This window comes from Neovison vison, chromosome 14, assembly GCF_020171115.1.
Source record: "Neovison vison isolate M4711 chromosome 14, ASM_NN_V1, whole genome shotgun sequence".
Classification (NCBI taxonomy): Eukaryota; Metazoa; Chordata; class Mammalia; order Carnivora; family Mustelidae; genus Neogale; species Neogale vison.
Genome location: NC_058104.1, coordinates 37743657 through 37762009, shown reverse-complemented (window position 1 = coordinate 37762009; position 18353 = coordinate 37743657). Strand labels below are relative to the sequence as shown.

The following is an 18353-nucleotide window of genomic DNA, read 5'->3' as shown; positions in this document are numbered from 1 at the left end:
GTCATCCCAGACCTGCTGGTAACTGGGTACATGGTAACCAGGGTGACTGACTCACTAGCCGGCTTCCCTTCCAGATTTGGGTCTGGAGGTCCTGGGTGGGGCCTGGAAATCTGCACTGTCGTTGTCTGGGGCTCAGGCAAAGGTGAAGTGCACCGGGCCACGCTTCTCAGCATGGCATTCAAGGCCTTCCACGATGTGGCCACACCCACCTTCCCATCCATGCGTGGCTTCACCCCCCTCCCCAGCACCACTGGAGCCATGCCCAGCAGGAGCCCAGTAGGTGCTAATAAATGAGTGGATGGCTAGGACAGGTTGCCTCCCATGCCACACACCTCAGCATCCTCTCCTGTAGCCACAGGGCAGATGAACGGCACTCAGGGGAATTCTGCAGGACCCTGAATGTCCCCTGACTGTGGGGGAGAGAGGCATACACCCTCAGTCTCCCCATCGGACTTTAGGATTTTAGTAAAGGCACTGATGTCCCAGCAGATGCCCACATTTCTAAAAGAGGCCAATCTTAGGGAGGAACCTCACAGAGGGCTGGGGGAGAACAGAGGAGACGCTAGGCCTTCAGGAGGATCAGTGCTGGCTGGAGAGTCATCGACAAATCCCAGCAGCAGGGACGTGGAGTTTGCCAGGTTGTCAGTCTCGCCTGATCTAAGAAATCTAGATTGTGCGTGCGTGTGTGTGTGTGTGTGTGCTTTAAAATCCAGACTCCCAGGTTTACTGAATCTGAATCTCTCTGAAGGCAGCCTGGGAATCTGACTTTTAATAAAATCCCCTGGATAATCTGTTTATGGGATAGTTTGACAAGTATCATGGACAGGTGGAAGATAGTAGGCTCTGGCACCCGACCACCGGGGGCCGAACTCTGCTGCACACTTTGCAGTCAGGAGTCATCTCGGGCAAACGATTTAAACCGCCCGGGGGGGCCTCAGTGTCCTCATCTGAAAAACAGACTGATTCACACACCGTACCAACCAAAACGGTTGTTCTGCGATTTAACTTCGAATATTTCCAAAGATCCAGACAGAACCTGTACAAAATTAGTCCAGTATCTGATCTATATTATAACGGGGTCCATCCAACATTCAAATAAGGAGAGAAAGGGTCGACAGGACGCGATTTCCCCAGACGCCTCGACCTGGTCACCAAGTTCAGTTTTCGGAACTCCCCCGCCCCCACCCGATCCTCACCCACTTCCTGCGCTCGGGGTTAGGGGGTGATCTCCGCGACCAGGGGGCTGCGTGGCTCAAGTCCCGCCTGACCCCACGCTCACGACGTCCCCAAGTCCCCGAAGGGGCCGTCTCCGCTGGCGTCTCCGGGTCAGCACGAATCTGAGGGGGCGCGCCGGGGATCCTCGGCTCCGTGCGCCCGCTGCCCCTGGGCGACCCGGGTTGATCCGGGCGCCGCTCGAGACGCGGGGAGGGGCGGGCTCCGGGAGGCCCCCCCGATGCGGTCGGGGCGGCCCCGGGGGTCCCCGCCGCCCCCGGCCGCGCCGGCGGTCGCGCCCCTCCCCGGGCCGATCGCCCGCTTCCGTCCCGCGCGCGGGCCCCGCGTCCTACCTGCGCGCCCCGGGTCCATTCGCCGCGCCGGCGCCCGAGCTGGAAGTGGGGGACCCCCGGATCGCCCGTCCTCCCCGCGCCGCGCGGGGCTTTCCTGAGCGCGCCAGCCCGTCCGCCCCGGTTTCCTGCGCCCCGCCCCTCACCGCCCCGCCCCGCCCCGCCCCTCACCGCCCCTCACCGCCCCGCCCCGCCCCGCGCCGCAGGCCCCGCCCCGCGCCGCCCAGTGGCCCGCCCCCACGCCCTGCGGCCCACGGCCTTGAGCCGCGCGCCCCGCGCCCTCTGAGGCCGGCCTCGGACCTCGCAGCCGGCGGCCCCGGCACCCGGGCCCGGCCCCCCCTGGGCGCACGGCCGCCCCCGCGGAGAAGTCCGCGGTGCTTACCCCTGACTCGCGGACCAAAGTCCCCGCTCCTGCGGGCGGCCCCCCAGCCGCGCTTTGCGGAGGGCCGGGTGCCTCCGGGGCTGGGAGCGCGCAGGGCTGGGGTGGGGATTGGCCAGCTCGCTTCCTTGACCCCTTCCCGACAGCCCGGCTTCTGGCTTCTGCGAAGTGCCCGTGGGTGTTTTTCCCTGCAGTGTTTACTGAGCGCCTCCCGGGTGCCAGGCGCCACGAGAATTCAGATAGCGAAGCAAGCCTTCTATCAGCCAGTGCAATCTGGTCAACTCTGCTCCGAGCCTCTGCACGTGGTAACTCGTTCCATCCTCACGGCTGCCTTATGAAGGAGCTGTGTTACTATCGCTCATTTTACAGATGGGGAAACTGAGGCACAGAGGGGCAACGTGCTGAGAATCACTCGGCAGGCGTGGGATTTGAGCCTAGGTACCACAGACCACCAACCACTGGACACCCAAAGAGCCCACAGGGAACCAGATGGTGGGAAAAAACACTGAGGAATAAAGTATTTCAGGTAAGAACAGGTCCCAAGAGAAAAGTTAAACGGAGATGGAGGTATAAGGCCAGTGGAGCTGGTGGTTGACAGGTGTCCCTGATGAGATATTTGAACCGAACCTGAAGAGAATATGGGGGGGGGGGGGAACTAGGGACCGAAAACAGAATGTGCAAAGGCCCTGGGATGGCATGTTGGAGGAATTGTCTGGAGGCTAGCTTGGCCTTGAGGAGGTGGTGGGGTAAGAGATGTGCAGACTCAGGCTGTGTTTTGCTGGGGACCCGGCGGATAATTCGACCCCATCTCAGCCTCAAAGATCTCCTGGTCTTAGAGTAGAAACAAACTTCTCAGAGCCATGGACAACCCAATGGGGTTGCTGTGGTTGGAGCAGGGGGTGGTGAGCCAGGGAAGCAGGGAGTAAGGGTTGGCTTCCTGGAGGAGGAGACACGGTATTTCCGTTCTCTTTGATTATTCTTCATGCATTCGTTCTTTCTCGGCGCTGCTGCCTCACCCTGTGACAAGTGCTGAAGACACAGATACAAAGATAGGAAATAAGCATGATCCTTGCTCTCTGAGACCCCATAACTCGAGTATGTGACAATAGACAGTCAGCAGTCTCCGGGAGTCAAGGATGGCTTCCTGGAGGAGGTGGCCTCTGATGGTCCCTCCATAGATCAGTGCAGGAGAGAGAGGGAGAAAAGGGAAAGGCATTCATTCAGGCAGAGGGGGCAGGGTGAGCCTGGAGGCAAGAAAAACTACAATTATTCAGCATCTACATACTGATGTCTGGATGAGTCAGGCCCTGAGCTGGCGGCTGGGGGAGAGTATGAAATAGAGACCCATCTCCCGCTTTCCCAGCCCTGAGGGTCTGGGTAGGGCCCTGACAAGTGAGATACGCAAGCAGTTGGGTATAATGAACCCTGAGGGGGGCAGTCCAGGCAGACAAGCGGAGAGCCCTCAGCAAGGACATGCAGCTTGGCCAGACAAGCCGTGAATTCCAACAGGTCCGATGGGGATTCTGCATTTCACATGGATTCCACAAAGAGCAATGGGGGCAGCTGTAGACGTCGCCTTCATGGACGCAGGTTCGATCCTGCCTAGAAAAGCTTGCACACACCTTCACGCCCTTCCTTACAACCCCTCGCTCACATTCCCCAAACACATTCACAGTCACGGACTCACACCCTCCCCCACCCACACCCCTGCAGCCCTTCATACTCAACCACACACACTCACTCACCCGTATGTTGACTTACACTCATCCACACTCCACGTGTTCGCGCTGAGGCACACTCACACCACCGCACGCATTCACACCCACACGCAGGGACTCAGATTCATACACAACTGACCTTTGAACACCATGGGTGGGGAGGGGTCAGGGGCGCCAACCCCTAGGCAGTGGAAAATCCACATGTAACTTTTGACTCCCCAAATACCTAACTAATAGCCTCCTGTTGACAGGAAGCTTTACTGACAACAGAAACAGTTGATTAAATATTTTGCATATTATATGTATTCTATACTGTATTTTTAATTATTATTGTTTTTAAAGATTTTATTTATTTATTTGACAGACAGAGATCACAAGTAGGCAGAGAGGCAGGCAGAGAGAGAGGGGGAAGCAGGCTCCCTGCTGAGCAGAGAGCCCGATGCAGAGCTGTATCCCAGGACCCTGGGATCATGACCTGAGCAGAAGGCAGAGGCTTAACCCACTGAGCCACCCAGGTGCCCTGATTTTTTTTTTAAGATTTTTATTTATTTGACAGAGAGAGAACAAGAGAGCACAAGCAGGCAGAGCAGCAGAGGGAAAGGGAGAAGCAGGCTCCCCACTGAGCAAGGAGACTGATGTGGGGCTCAATCCCAGGACCCTGGGACCATGACCTAAGCCACAGGCAGTCACTTAACCAACTGAGCCACCCAGGCTCCCCTATATACTGTATTTTTAGAATAAAGTAAGCCGGGGGTGGGGTGGAAAGTAAGCCAGAGGTGCCTCAGTGGCTCAGTCAGGGAAGAGTCTGGCTCTTGATTTCGGCCTAGGTCATGATCTCAGGGATGGGAGATCACGCCCTGCATTGGGTTCCGCACTGGGCACGGAGTCTGCTTGAGATTCTCTCTCTCTCTTGCCTCTCCCCCTACCTCCTCGCTTGCACATACTCTCTCTGTCTCAAAATAAATGAGAGTGAAAGGGAGCACACAAAATGCAAAATGACTTGTATCCACCCATAGAGCAATGTGGACCCTGGAAGCCACAGATCGGTTTCCTGTCCCTCTAGTTTCCCCATTTTCAGAATGTTATACAGGCGGACGCAGCCCACGTTTAGTCTCTTAAGGCTGGTTTCTTTCACTCAGCAATGTGACATTAGGATTCCTCCGTGTCTTTTTGTGGTTGAGAGCTCTTTTTTTTTTTTTAAGTGCTGAATTCTGTCCTCTGATTCTACCGCCATTTATGTGTTCACCTGTTACAGGACCCCTCGACTGCTTCCAGTCTGGGGCAATTAGGTATAACGCTGCTGTGAGCACTTCTGTGCAAGTTTTGCATGAGGATGTTTCCAACTCCTTTGAGTAACTGCTGAGGAACTCAGTTGCTGGGTCGTACGGTCAGAGAACACTTCCTTTTGTGAGAAACTTTCAAACACTCTTCCAAAGTCTATACCCTTGCCCACCAGCAACCAGTGAGGGTTCTGCTCATTTGCGTTCTTGCCAGCACTTGGTGGTGTCAGTATTTTTTAGCTGCTTGGTAGATGTGTGATGATACATATCATCGTTATTTTAATTTGCAGTTCCCTAAAGGACATAGTATGTCGGGCATCTTGTTTTTTTTTTTTTTAAGATTTTATTTATTTGTCAGAGTGAGCACAGGCAGACAGAGAGGCAGGCAGAGGCAGAGGGAGAAGCAGGCTCCTGCTGAGCAAGGAGCCGGATGTGGGACTCGATCTCAGGACGCCGGAATCATGACCTGAGCCAAAGACAGTGGCTTAACCAACTGAGCCACCCAGGTGTCCCTGTCCAGCATCTTTTTATAGGTTTCTTTGCCCCTCTTAGGTTACTGATTTTAGATTTTCTTCATTTCTAATATCTGCATTCAATGCTGTTGATTTTTCTCAGAGCACTTCCTTTGCCACACCTCACAAATTTTGGTAAGTTATGTTTTTATTTTGTTTATTTAAAAATACTTTTTAAATTTCCCCTATGATTTCTTCTCTAGTCTATGTGCTATTTAGAAGTGTGCTTTTTATTCTCCAAATATTTTGGGATTTTCCAGCTCTCTATTTTCTTAAGAGGGGGAGGGGCAGGGCAAGTGCATGAGCGTATGTGCGCATGCGAGAGAGAGAGAGAGAGAGAGAGAGAGAATCCTAAGCAGGCTCTATGCCCAGCATGGAGCCCGACAAGGTACTCAATCTCACAACTTTGGGATCATGACCTAAGCTCAAATTCAGAGTCAGACACTTAACAAACTGAGCCACCCAGGTGCCCCAATTTCTTCCTATTTTTGATTTCTAGTTTATTTGTATTGTAGACTAAGAGTATACTTTATAAGATTTCTAATTTTTTTTTAACTTGTTGATGTTCGTTTTATGGTCCAGAATGTAGTCTGTCTTGGTGAATGTTCTATGTGAAGTATTCTGTGGATGTCAATTAGATCCCGTGGATTGATCGTGCTGTTCGTTTTAGCCATATGCTTGTGGATTTTTGCTTCCCGGACCCGTCAGCTACTGAGGAGGTATTGAAGTCTCCAACATCCAATGTTGTTAGTATTACCCAATATATTATTATCCAGACCATAGTGAATTTGTCCATTTCTCCTTGCAGATTTATCAGTTTTTGCCTTATGTATTTTGACACTTAGTTGTTAGATGCGTAATGTTCAGGATTGTTCCGTGTCTTGGAGAACAGACTCTTTTATCATTATATAATATCCTCTTTTTTTTTTAAGATTTTACTTATTTATTTGACAGAGAGAGATCACAAGTAGGCAGAGAGGCAGGCAGAGAGAGAAGGAGGAGGAAGCAGGCTCCCTGCTGAGCAGAGAGCCTGATGCAGGGCTTGATCCCAGGACTCTGGGATCATGACCTGAGCTGAAAGCAGAGGCTTTAACCCACTGAGCCACCCAGATGCCCCATAATATCCTTTTTTTTTTCTTTTTCTTTTTCCATAATATCTTCTTTTATCCTTGCTGATATTTCTTGTTCTGAAGTCTGCTTTGTCTGAGGTCAATATGGCAACAGCTTTCTTCTGATGAATGTTAGCATGGTTTATCTTTCTTTATTGGTTTCCATCTAAGTGCATGTATACATTTGAAATGGGTTTCTTGTAGACAGCATGCCGTTGGGTCTTGTTTTTTAATCCACTCTGACGGTCTCTGTATTTTAGTTGGTGTATTCAGACCATTCACATTTGAAGGGATTGTCAATTGGGCTGCTAGTGACCATATTAGTAACTGTTTCATAATCACTGCATGTATTTTTTTTCCTTAAAAAGCATTCTCTTTTTTGCATTCTCTGGTCTTCACTGAACATCTTATATGATTAAATTTTCTCTCCTCCCTTACACTATCAGTTATATCTTCCTTTTTTTAAAATTTCTTTTAAGACAAGGATGTCATACATTCTGTTTTTTAAAAAGATTTTATTTATTTATTTTTTAAAGATTTTATTTATTTATTTGACAGAAATCACAAGTAGGCAGAGAGGCAGGCAGAGAGAGAGTGGGAAGCAGGCTCCCCACTGAGCAGAGAGCCCGATGTGGGGCTCGATCCCAGGACTCTGGGATCATGACCTGAGCTGAAGGCAGAGACTTTAACCCACTGAGCCACCCAGGTGCCCCTACTTATGTATTTATTTATCAGAGAGAGAGAGCACCCAAGCAGGCAGAGTGGCAGGCAGAGGCAGAGAGAGAAGCAGGCTCCTTGCTGAGCAAGGAGCCTGATGCGGGACTCGATCCCAGGACCGTGGGATCTTGACCTGAGCCGAAGGCAGCGGCTTAACTGATTGAGCCACCCAGGCGTCCGTATATCTTCCTTTTTAAAAAGTTTATTGGTTGTCATAAAATTTGCAGTAACTATTTACAACTTAATCTAAATTCACTTTCAAACAATGTTATACTGTGTTACAAGCAGTGCAGGTAACTTATAACAAAGTTTTCTCAACTCCTTCCTCCATCCCCTATAACACTGATGTCATTCATTTCACTTATCCATGTGTTATCATCACCCGGTACTATTATTACTGTCAATAGTTATCTATTAGGTCAATTAAGATTCTTTTACAGTTTAATTTTTAATTTTTCTTAGTTTATTTCTTCCCTGACACTCTTCTTTATGTAGATCTGAGGTTCTGACAATATTTTCTTTCTCTCCCAAGAACTTCTTTGAACATTTTTTGGAAGGTCCATCTATTGGCAACAAATTTCCTTGATTTTTGTTTGTTTGAGAAAGTCTTTACTTCTCCTTCACTTTTGAGGGGTGATTTCACTGGATGCTGAATTCCAGGTTGGTGGTTTTTTCCTTCAGTATACTTAAATTTTTCACTCTGCTCTCTTCTTGCTTGCCTGGTTTTGACAAGAAGTCTGTTTCTTCATAGATAAGGATTTTTTCCCCCTTACTTGCTCCTTTGAAGGTTTTTTTTCTTTGCCTTTGGTTTTCTGCAGTTTGAATATGATACGTCTGGATACAGATGCTTTGATATTTACCTTGCTTGGCTTCATTCTTTTTTTTCTCTACATATCAGTTCTGGACATTTCTACTGTCATACCCTCAAGCTTACCGGCTATGTCCCAGTCAAGTCACGGGGCCACCAAGGGTGTTAGTATATCTGTTACAGTGTGCCACCCGGAAGTCCTTTCTGATTCTTTCTTAGACTGTCAGTTTCTCGTCTTGCATGTTATCTACTTTTTTCCGTTAGGTCCTTCAACATATTCATCTGTAGTTACTTTGAATTCCTTTCCTGTCTGATTAAGTCTCAAATCTGCATCACTTCTGAATCTGGTTCCTATGGTTGCTTTATCTTTTCAGACGATGATTTTTCTTGCCTTCTAGCATATCTTGTAAATGTTTGTTGAAAACCAGGCACGATATGTTGCATAATAGGAATGGAGATCATTGGGCTGCCAGTGTGAGGCTTTATGCTAATCTCTCTGGGAGCTGGGCTGTGTTCAATATTGCAGTAGCTGTAGATGCCAGAGGCTCTGGTTATCTCTGGTTTCCTCCTTTCTTTTTTTTTTTAACCCTCTGTGGTCTTTGGGTTTTCCTAAGAATTCCTTCTTAAATAAAATGTCTTTTATTTATTTATTGTATTTTATTTATTTTATATACTTTTTGTCCTTCAGTTCTCCCAGTTTTGCTGAACTGTTATTAGAAGGGAGCCCTGTTGATGTGGCTGGAGGTGTTTGGAGAGGAGAACCTTCTAGAATAATATAAGTAAATCCCATTTTTCTAGTGGGCCTGAGTTCCTGCTCTGTGACCTTCAGAAGCACTTCTTAGGCTTTTTTTTTTTTTTCTTGCCTTGCTAGAGACAGGAAGGCTAGATGGAGTTGGAGTCGACCTAATTTTCCTTCACTCCTCGCTCAGATACAGTAGCCTCCCTCTGGAGGCAGGCCTTTGTTATGGAGAACGGTCTCTGCCCATTTCAGAAGGGTTATGTTCCTCTGGCTCCCTACCCCCAAATATGAGGGGATTTTTTTCCCCTCTGATATTAACTGGGAGAATGTGGTAGGCTCCTTGAGGTAAAATCTATGAAAGTATGGGATCCCCCTAAGCCTGGGCCCCCCGATTTCATCTCCTGAGCTAGTTCACACTCAACCTCCTGCAATGTATAAAAAGTATCATCTAAGTGTTCCTACCAATTATTAGCTGTAGTGGTTTCTGCATCCAGGAAGCTGATCTTAGCTGTGTAATTCTGTGTTCACCTTGTCTCCCCAGACTTCCGGGTGGCACCAAGGCCCTGTGACCTCCATTCCCTGAAGGGTCTGGGAGAAGTTCTCAGTCTTGACTTTGTTCAGCTTTTCTCTTGTGTAGATGGCAGTGATGCCTTCCAAGTTCTTTCCACATCAGAGCTGAAACTCCAAGTTCTGTCCCCCAAGTTTTAAACCTAGTTGTCTTAGTTTGTTTTCCCCAGAAGCAGACTGTGAGATTAGGATTCTAAGGCCAGCAGTTTACCTGGTCAGTGGTCCCAGGAAAACCAAGGGAGGTATGGGAATCACTGATTCCCATCACTGAGAAGACAGTCTCTGTGGTCAGCTAAGGCTCAAGTGTGCTGCAGAACTCAGGGAGACAGTGGAGGACACATACCGGAAATTCATCTCGCTAAGGGGGAGAGAGCTGGGGTATTGATACTCCTCCCAGTCATGGGCTCACAGATGCTGGGGGTGGAAGTGGGATAGGGACCAGGAAGGGGAGCAGAACAGGCTTCTACAACCACGAGACAAGCCCTCAGGCAAAAAGCTGCTTGGGCTCAAGTTTGGGAGTCAGGAGATGGCAAAGCTGATGGGAACCTGGGGTTGGAAGTTATGACAACAGGGGTGCTCTGCCTCTAAATTGAGGAATGGCTTCTCTTCCTGAGCAAAACCCATTCTGATTCTTCTAAAAGAAGCATGATATAAGTTTTAGGATCTTTAGAGAAAAAAGTGTTTTTTTTGTCAGCTGTCCTCATAATTCTCCCTCCAACACAATGCTTTATGGTCTGTTTTATTTTTAGGTCTCTGTCATTGGTAGGTAGATGTGGCATTAAAACATGTCCAATTATTTATCCTCCCACCAGAAGAAAAGGTCTAATTCCCTTCTCCTACACTATGATCTGGCCTCAGTGGGTCTCTTCTAAGGAATAAGATCTGGTAGAAATGATGCAGTGACTTCTAAGGTTCGGTTTAACACAGAGAAGTAGTGTCACTTGGCATTCTCCCTCCCTCCTTCCCTCTCCCTCTCTTTTCCTCCTTCCTTTCCACCCCCTTCTTTTCTCCCTCATCCCTTTTTCTCTACCCACCCCTTTCTCTTAACTCACATCCTGAGCTGACATGTGGGAAAGTCCAGCTGTGCTGGAGAGAGCATATGGAGAGTCCACATAGAGAGAGAAAGAGAAGCCCAAGGAGCCCCAGCTGTTTGGGGCTTTCTAGCACAGGGCCAGATGTAAGTGAGTGAGTCATTAGATGGTCAGCTCCAGAGTCATCCCAGCTGACACCAAGGGGAACAGAGATGAGCTAAGCTCGCTGAACTCCAACAAAATTACAAAATCACGCAGAAAAATAAATGTTGCTGTTGTTTTAACCCGTCGCCAAGTAGAGCAGAGACAAGCTGTCTCCACTGAGCCCTGCCAAATTACAGATTCTTGAACAAGATAAATGCCACTAAGTTTGGAGACAGCTTGTTACGCAGCCATAGCACCTTGAATTGCTGTAGAACCACGATACTCACCTCCCACCTTCTTCCTTGCCAACAGAATCCCGACTTTATCTGGGGGCAGCGAGGTACCTGGCCTGAGGCAGTGAATCATGATTTGTTTTGGCCAGTCATGGTGCTCCTACTCCAGCTTTCTCAGCCTCCTTTGTCCTTGGGGGTGGCTGAGGGACCCAGTTCTGCCAATGGAACACAAATGGAAGTGGAAGGGAAATTAGGTTGACTCTGGGCAGAGGTGGGGGAACCTCTCGGGAAATGTTAGCATTCCTGATAGCCGTGGTCTTCCTGCCGTGACCACAGAACATCTTACCACCATGAGAGAAGGCCAAGACAACTGCCTTGTGGGAGCCCTGATATCTGAGAACGGGGCTCCAGCAGCAGCCAGTATCTGGAATTCTTGTACAGTGAGAAATATTTCCCTGACATCTGCGAGAAATACTTCCCTGACATCTTTGAGCAGCTGAATCATGCCAGTGGTGGCCAGCCTCCAGACTCCATGTAATAGGAGAGACTCGAACATCTGTTTATGTTTTTGTTGCTTGGTTTTATTGGGGGGATTGGTTTTGTTTTGTTGTAGTTTAACAGAACAGATCCAGTGGGATTATTTTTAAAGTTAGAGCCATCTGAGACCTCCAAGCTGGTGTGGCTCCTTTGGTTTTGGCAGGTGAGGACAGAGGGATGGCCAACAACTCTGAGCTAAGCACTGTGAACAAAGCCAGGAGACTGTGTCAAAGAGGCTGAGAGCTGATCCTTTCTGCTGCCACCCTTAGGGCAGAATGACATCCAGTCATACCCCAGGTAAGGCAGTCTCCATAAAGAGGAGATGGTTTAGAGAAAGAATGATGATGATGGTGATGATGATGATGATGATGGTGATGGTGATAGTGATGATGATGGTGATGTTGGTAATGATGGTGATGATGGTGATGTTGGTGATGATGGTGATGATGATGATGGTGATGGTGATGATGGTGATGATGGTGATGGTGATGATGGTGATGATGGTATGATGAAGATGATGGTGATGATGGTGATGTTGGTGATGATGATGGTGATGGTGATGATGGTGATGTTGGTGATGATGGTGATGATGATGATGTTGATGATGATGGTGATGGTGATAGTGATGATGATGGTGATGTTGGTAATGATGGTGATGATGGTGATGTTGGTGATGATGATGATGGTGATGATGATGATGGTGATGGTGATGATGGTGATGGTGATGATGGTATGATGAAGATGATGGTGATGATGGTGATGATGGTGATGTTGGTGATGATGGTGATGTTGGTGATGATGGTGATGATGATGATGTTGATGATGATGGTGAGGTTGGTGATGATGATGGTGATGATGGTGGTGATGGTGATCGTGATGATGGTGATGATGGTGTTGTTGGTGATGATGGTGATGGTGATGTTGGTAATGATGGTGGTGGTGATGATGGTGATGATGGTGATGTTGGTGATGATGGTGATGATGGTGATGGTGATGTTGGTGATGGTGATGTTGGTGGTGATGGTGGTGGTGATGGTGGTGATGGTGATGATGGTGATGATGGTGGTGGTGATGGTGGTGATGGTGGTGGTGAAGATGATGGTGATGATGGTGATGGTGATGGTGGTGGTGATGTTGGTGATGATGGTGGTGGTGATGATGGTGATGATGGTGATGTTGGTGATGATGGTGATGATGGTGATGGTGATGTTGGTGATGGTGATGGTGGTGTTGGTGGTGGTGAAGATGATGGTGATGATGGTGATGGTGATGGTGGTGGTGATGTTGGTGATGATGGTGGTGGTGATGATGGTGATGATGGTGATGTTGGTGATGATGGTGATGATGGTGATGGTGATGTTGGTGATGGTGATGGTGGTGTTGGTGATGGTGATGATGGTGGTGGTGATGGTGATGATGGTGATGATGGTGATGATGAAGATGATGGTGATGATGATAATGAAGATGACGGTGGTGATGGTGATGCTGATGCGTGCGGGGAGGATGTTGATGACAGTGAGGTGGCGGTGATGATGTCGATGATGACAGTGGGGATGATGGTGCTGGTGCTAATGACAGGATGGTGCTGAGAACTAATATCTGTATAACAGTGTGGCACAGTGTCCCAGACCCCATTATGGGCTAATACGCTGATTACAGACATTCTAGGAGTTAGGTGCTGTTATTAAGTCCTTTTCACAGATCAGAAAATCGGTACAGAGAGGGTAAGTAACTTGCTCAGATCCCATAACTGGTGAGTCCTGAGCCAGCATGCACTTTCTCAGGAAAGAGAAACTTCTGCCAGGAACCTGATAGACATTACATGCACACTTTGCAATGGGTGCGATTTACTATCTGGGAGGAGCGTACAGGAGGGTTGGTGTTTCTGGCTGAAGAACGGTAGATTCCTGCTTACTTACCTCCCTGATGTCCCGGGGAAAGGGAAGAGGTCCTGAATTACCCTGATCTCAGGCTGTCTTCCTCCAGGCCACCAATGACTCCGCTGTTGGAGTTCGCAAAGTTGAATCTCTCTCTCTTTCTTGGTTAAGAATCACTCTGTAGCTCCTTATTGCTTCAGGGTTAAACCGGAATTTCTCAATCTTGGCACTACTGACATTTTGAGCTGGATAACCCCTTGCCATGGGAAGCTGCCCTGTGCCCTCTAGGACGTTTAGCAACATCCTTGGCCTCTACTCACTGGATTCCAGAAACATCCTCCTAGTCGTGACAATCATAATATCCCCGAATGTTGCCAAAGGCCCTCTTGTTGGGGAAGGGAAAGTAAAATGACCCCCACTTTAGGACCGTCGGATTAAAGGAAACAGGCTTCTGACCTAGAGAAAGTGATTTTGACCACAGGTCTCGGAAAACCTTACTGCCAGATGGTGGGCTCCCCAAAGGGTGGGGTCCCCGCCTTCTGCCTATTTCTCTTCCCCCAAGGTTGATCTGTAGCTCACAGCAATGATGACTCAAGAAATAGTGGTCAATCAGACGTAACCAGACTGTGGTCAGGAAGAGAACCAGGCAAACAAAAAGCATGGAAAGTACAAATGGGCGGGGGTCTGTGAAGAGGTCCTGAGGGCGTCTCTGTTAGAGTGGAGAGCTGCAGTTGAAGGCAGAGGAGCAAGCGGACGGAGGTGGAAGGGAGATGAGCTTCTGAGTCACAAAGGGCAGTGAGAGCAAGGGTTGGAGGCCTAAAGGTACACCCTGGGGAGCCGGGCTGGGGTAAGCAATGAAGCTTGGGCCCTGTTATCAAAGGTCTTGTACACCAGCCTCGGGTGATATGGAGCCTCAGTGAATTCCACGCTGGGGCATGAGAGGCCCAGCCTTGGCTTTTAGAATAACCCCTGTTGGGTGCCGGGGTGGCTCAGTCGGTTAAGTGTTTGCCTTCAGCTCAGGTCATGTTCCCAGAGTCCTGGAATCGAGTCCTGCATCCGGCTCCCCACTCAGCGGGGAGTCTGCTTCGCCCCCTGCGTGTTCTCTCTCTCTCTCTCTCTCTCTCTCACACACACACACACAAAAACAAAAGTCTTTAGAATAACCTCTCTTTGACAGCTGTGTGGATGGTGAACCTCAGGGAGCTATGGTTGTCCCAATGATCCAAGTGAGACCTAGGGCTCAGCAGAGGGGACAGGAGGAGGCAGCGTTCTCCTCTTTCGTTGCGGATAAACGCTAACCCTTTCCAAGAGCGTAAAGGCAAATATAAAATGTCCAGCCCCTATAGATGTCCAGCCTTTTCCTTTAACCCGATGGTCCTAAAGTGACCTGAGTGCCTTCAGCTAGTGTCCAATCAGGGTGAACTTCAAGGTTTTGGTGGGCTGCTGGGACAAGAGCACTGATACCCTTTAGCCCTGGTTGTGAGTGTGGAAGGTGTGGATTGCACCTTCATTGCTGTTGGGTCCCCTCTTAAAAACACCGAGAGGTCCTTTCTCTAAACGAAAACCCACAGAAGGCGCTCATGGGTTGGAGAAACAGAGAGTGAAATTAGGTCCCGATGTCACTGTCTGAGCTCCTGGATCCAGCCATGTCTGAAGCCAGCGACCCATCATATGACTTTCTTCCTCACCAGCTCCGCGCTACTGTCCCCACAGTTCCTGGGCTGCCCATGCCCTTCCTTGTTTCCTCAGGCTGGGAAAGTACCCTCTTGCTTAAAGGCCTGATGTGTCTCCTCGGTGCAGAATTCTTGAGCCGCAGATGGAGGGCACGTTATGATTTCGTTTGTTGTCTCTGTGAGGCGGCGAGCAGGTGGAGGCAATGACTTTGTCGTGTCCCTTTATTCCTTGAACTGATATGGGATGAGCACCTACTATGGGCCAGGCACCGTGCTCGGTCCTGTACCTGTACCCGTCTTGTACCTGAAGCAGCCGTGGAGGGCCCGGGGAGGAATGAACGCATGGATGCGTGAACCGTGGGCTGGCCGAGGGGGGCTGAGACCTGGAGAGGCTCAGCGAGTGAACCATGATGGCCTGGCAGGAAGCAGCTGGGGAGGGGCTGAAGCCCCAGACAGTGAAGGAACGTGGAAACGGGTGTTTGGCACAGTGGGGTTCCACACTGGGTGCTTTCCTGTGGGGTTTTCTGTGTTTCCCAGACCTGTCAGGAGGCGTGGCTCTGTTTCTTCAGCTAGTTGGCCAAAGACGTAGAAACTGTGGATATGTTTGTAGTAGATGTGAACAGCTTGTCTCCCACACACACTTGTCCTCTTTGAGGCGACAGCCTGTTTGCCTCTGGGGATCTGCCCATCCTCAAGTGTCCATCCACGTACACGCACGGGGTTCCACACCCAGCCTAGGGTGGGAGCGTGCGATCCAGACCGACGTCATTCAGTGTACCAGGTGCCACTGGCCTTAAGACCACCAAGCTTGGTCAGGGGCAATCATGTGACCTGAGTGCCTTCAGCTAGTGTCCAATCAGGGTGAACTTCAAGGTTTTGGTGGGCTGCTGGGACAAGAGCACTGATACCCTTTAGCCCTGGTTGTGAGTGTGGAAGGTGTGGATTACACCTTCATTGCTCTTGGGTCCCCACTTATAAACACCAGGAGAGGTTCTTTCTCTAAACGAAAACCCACAGAAGGCGCTCATGGGTTGGAGAAACAGAGAATGAAATTAGGTCCCGATGTCACTGTCTGAGCTCCTGGATCCAGCCATGTCTGAAGCCAGCAAAATCTTACCTCACCTACATTTTGGTTATTTTCTCGAGCCAGTCTGTTGGATTTTTGATCTTAACTCTTGTAGTGCTCGACTAGGTGCTCAGCCTGTGGCAAGGAAATCTTGGTACTCCAGTGGAAGGAGGAAGAATGTACCACGGCAAAGCTGTCAACAGTGGGGCACCCTGCTCTAGCCCGCTGGGTGTTTTGCAAGTAGAAGGCAGTAGAGCACCAGATCCTTTAAACAAGGGACAAGCCAATGTGTGCACTGCATTCTTAGAGTACATGTCCTAAAGGCGGTGGCCTCCTTGTTCCAGACATTTTTCTTGGGTCTTCTCACAGACTCTGGTACAATCAGTGCTTCTTGTCTTGGTGATATCCTCCTCTGGTCCTTGAGCATCATCCCTGTTTTTAACTCAACTTACCCCCGGTTGGTTCTTGTACCTTCTTCTTGTCTCAGGACACTTGGAGATACTTCTGGAAATGTCATTCCTCCAGACTGGACTCAGCCCTGTAGCTCTCATTCCTTAGAACTCTACCATGTGCCCCGTGCCATGGAATCAGTTGTCTCTGTCTTCAAACAACCCTGTATATTCCCATTTTAGAGATGAAGAAATTGAGGCCCCGAGAGGTTACATAACTTGCCCAAGGTCACATAGCTGGCAAGTGGGGAAAGCGGACCACACCTTATATCTCCTCTACTCCACAGCCTGTGCCTTTAACCCTTCTGCCATATTTCTTCTGGGATTCTATCCAGAGGCTGTACCTACTGGCTTCCTTGCCTCGAGGGCAGGACCCAGACCAAAATGAGCTAACGTCCTAACCTGTTTTTCCCACTCTAGTAGATGGTATTGACCCCCCACCCATATCTCCTAGCACTTAGCAGTCCAGCTTCTGGCTGCAAGCACCAGCGACTGCCCAAGGACATGCTCTGGCCTCGGGAGACGGCTTAGCCTGTGCAGAGGGCGAGCAGAAGGCTCAGAGGGTTAGTGCTCACAGGGCGGAAGTCAGCCAACAGCAACTGGAATTGGCTGGGAACTTGCTTAGTTACCCTACTTCTCAGGGCGTGCGGCAGGGACAATTTAAAGGCATGCTCTGTGGTCTCCCAGAGGGTCCAGAGAGATGGAGCTCTGGTCCCCCAGCGTTAACCTCCTCATCAATGCTCCTGGCCTTGGTCCCTTCCCCCAGCCCTCACTGTGCCACTCTCTCCTGGAGCTTTCTGGATCCCTTCACATGTGAATTGTGCTCCAGTCCTTGTCTGAGGGATTTCTGGGGCCACCTAACCCAAGTCAGCTGCCTCTCGTAGCATCTTTGATGTTCCTCCAATCAGCCACCCTCTCTGGATCCCAGTCCATATCAGAAAGGTAGAATGGACTCTACCTGGCTCAGAAGTGGGCAGGTGACTCAGAAGTGGCCAGTCAGAGCACTGTGTTCCCTTAGCCTTAGTGATTTGGTAAGAGATGGGCATGTGACTCACTGGAGCCAGTGAGACACTGAGATTCTTCTGGGGCTGCAGAAATAGAGAGCCACCTGTCCTTTCATTTCCACAGGTGTCTCGCCTGTACTGCTTGGAAGATGTGAGGGCTGGAGCTCTGGCAGCCATCTTGCTTGAAAGCAGTTTTACTACCTCTGAATAGAAAGACAGAATGTGTATCATAGGAAATTGCAATGATGGCTTCTCTTTAACCCTCCCTGTATCCACACTCTTTGCCTTGTAACTTATTGGTGCCTCTAACTTGGATTCTGAGTTCTCCTGCTTGAATTGACGGGGATATCAGCAGATGTGATGGGAGGCAGAAGCTTGACATTGGTTTCCATCATGGCACTCACTGGCATTTCTGCCATAGCCGTGAGGACACCACTCACAGGGTCAGAGATAATGTGGAGCAGAGTTGCTCAAATGCTGAACTAAAGCCAGTCTAGAGCATCCACACTATGCCCAGACATGAAGGAGCCCCGCCGAGATCAGCACAGCCACTTGGCCAACCATCGCAACGCGAGCAATAAATGCTTCTGTTCAGGGCTCTGAGGGCTTTGGGGAGATTTGCTACAGCAGTAGGTAATAGATGCAATCAGAAAGTTGGGGTCATACAGAAAAGCTTTAAAAATTTTAAGTGATAGTCACCTGAAATCTCATTAGTAGCCCCTGCTGACATTTCGGTGAACATTTCTCTGCATGCATGGGCACACACGCCATACAGACCTCCACACGCATCCCCAGTCATAGAGTTAATATAACTTGGGCAAGATGGGAGAGGGTTGGGGCAGAGACCACAAAGATAAGGATTTGACGTCATCCTGGAAAGGGCTCTGGTCGCTTCAGTACATCTGGGAGGAAGTTAACAGTGAAGAAAGGATTAGCCTTGGCCGTGTA

General features: G+C 49.4%; 1 protein-coding gene and 1 long non-coding RNA gene across 5 annotated transcripts in view; one reads left to right on the top strand and one right to left on the bottom strand.

Moving 5' to 3' along the window:
- The window catches only part of IL4R (interleukin 4 receptor), a 35504-nt gene extending 33834 nt beyond the window's left edge, over positions 1 to 1670 (bottom strand). For all 4 annotated transcript variants that reach the window (XM_044232750.1, XM_044232751.1, XM_044232748.1 and 1 more), the window contains exon 1: positions 1566 to 1670. The gene's annotated coding sequence lies outside the window, so the exon portion shown is untranslated. The remainder of the gene's footprint in view (positions 1 to 1565) is intronic.
- Positions 1671 to 1885: 215 nt separating this feature from the next.
- The window catches only part of LOC122896153, a 30382-nt gene continuing 13914 nt past the window's right edge, over positions 1886 to 18353 (top strand). The window contains exons 1-2 of the long non-coding RNA XR_006382365.1: positions 1886 to 2467; positions 11500 to 11633. This is a non-coding gene — a long non-coding RNA (uncharacterized LOC122896153). The remainder of the gene's footprint in view (positions 2468 to 11499; positions 11634 to 18353) is intronic.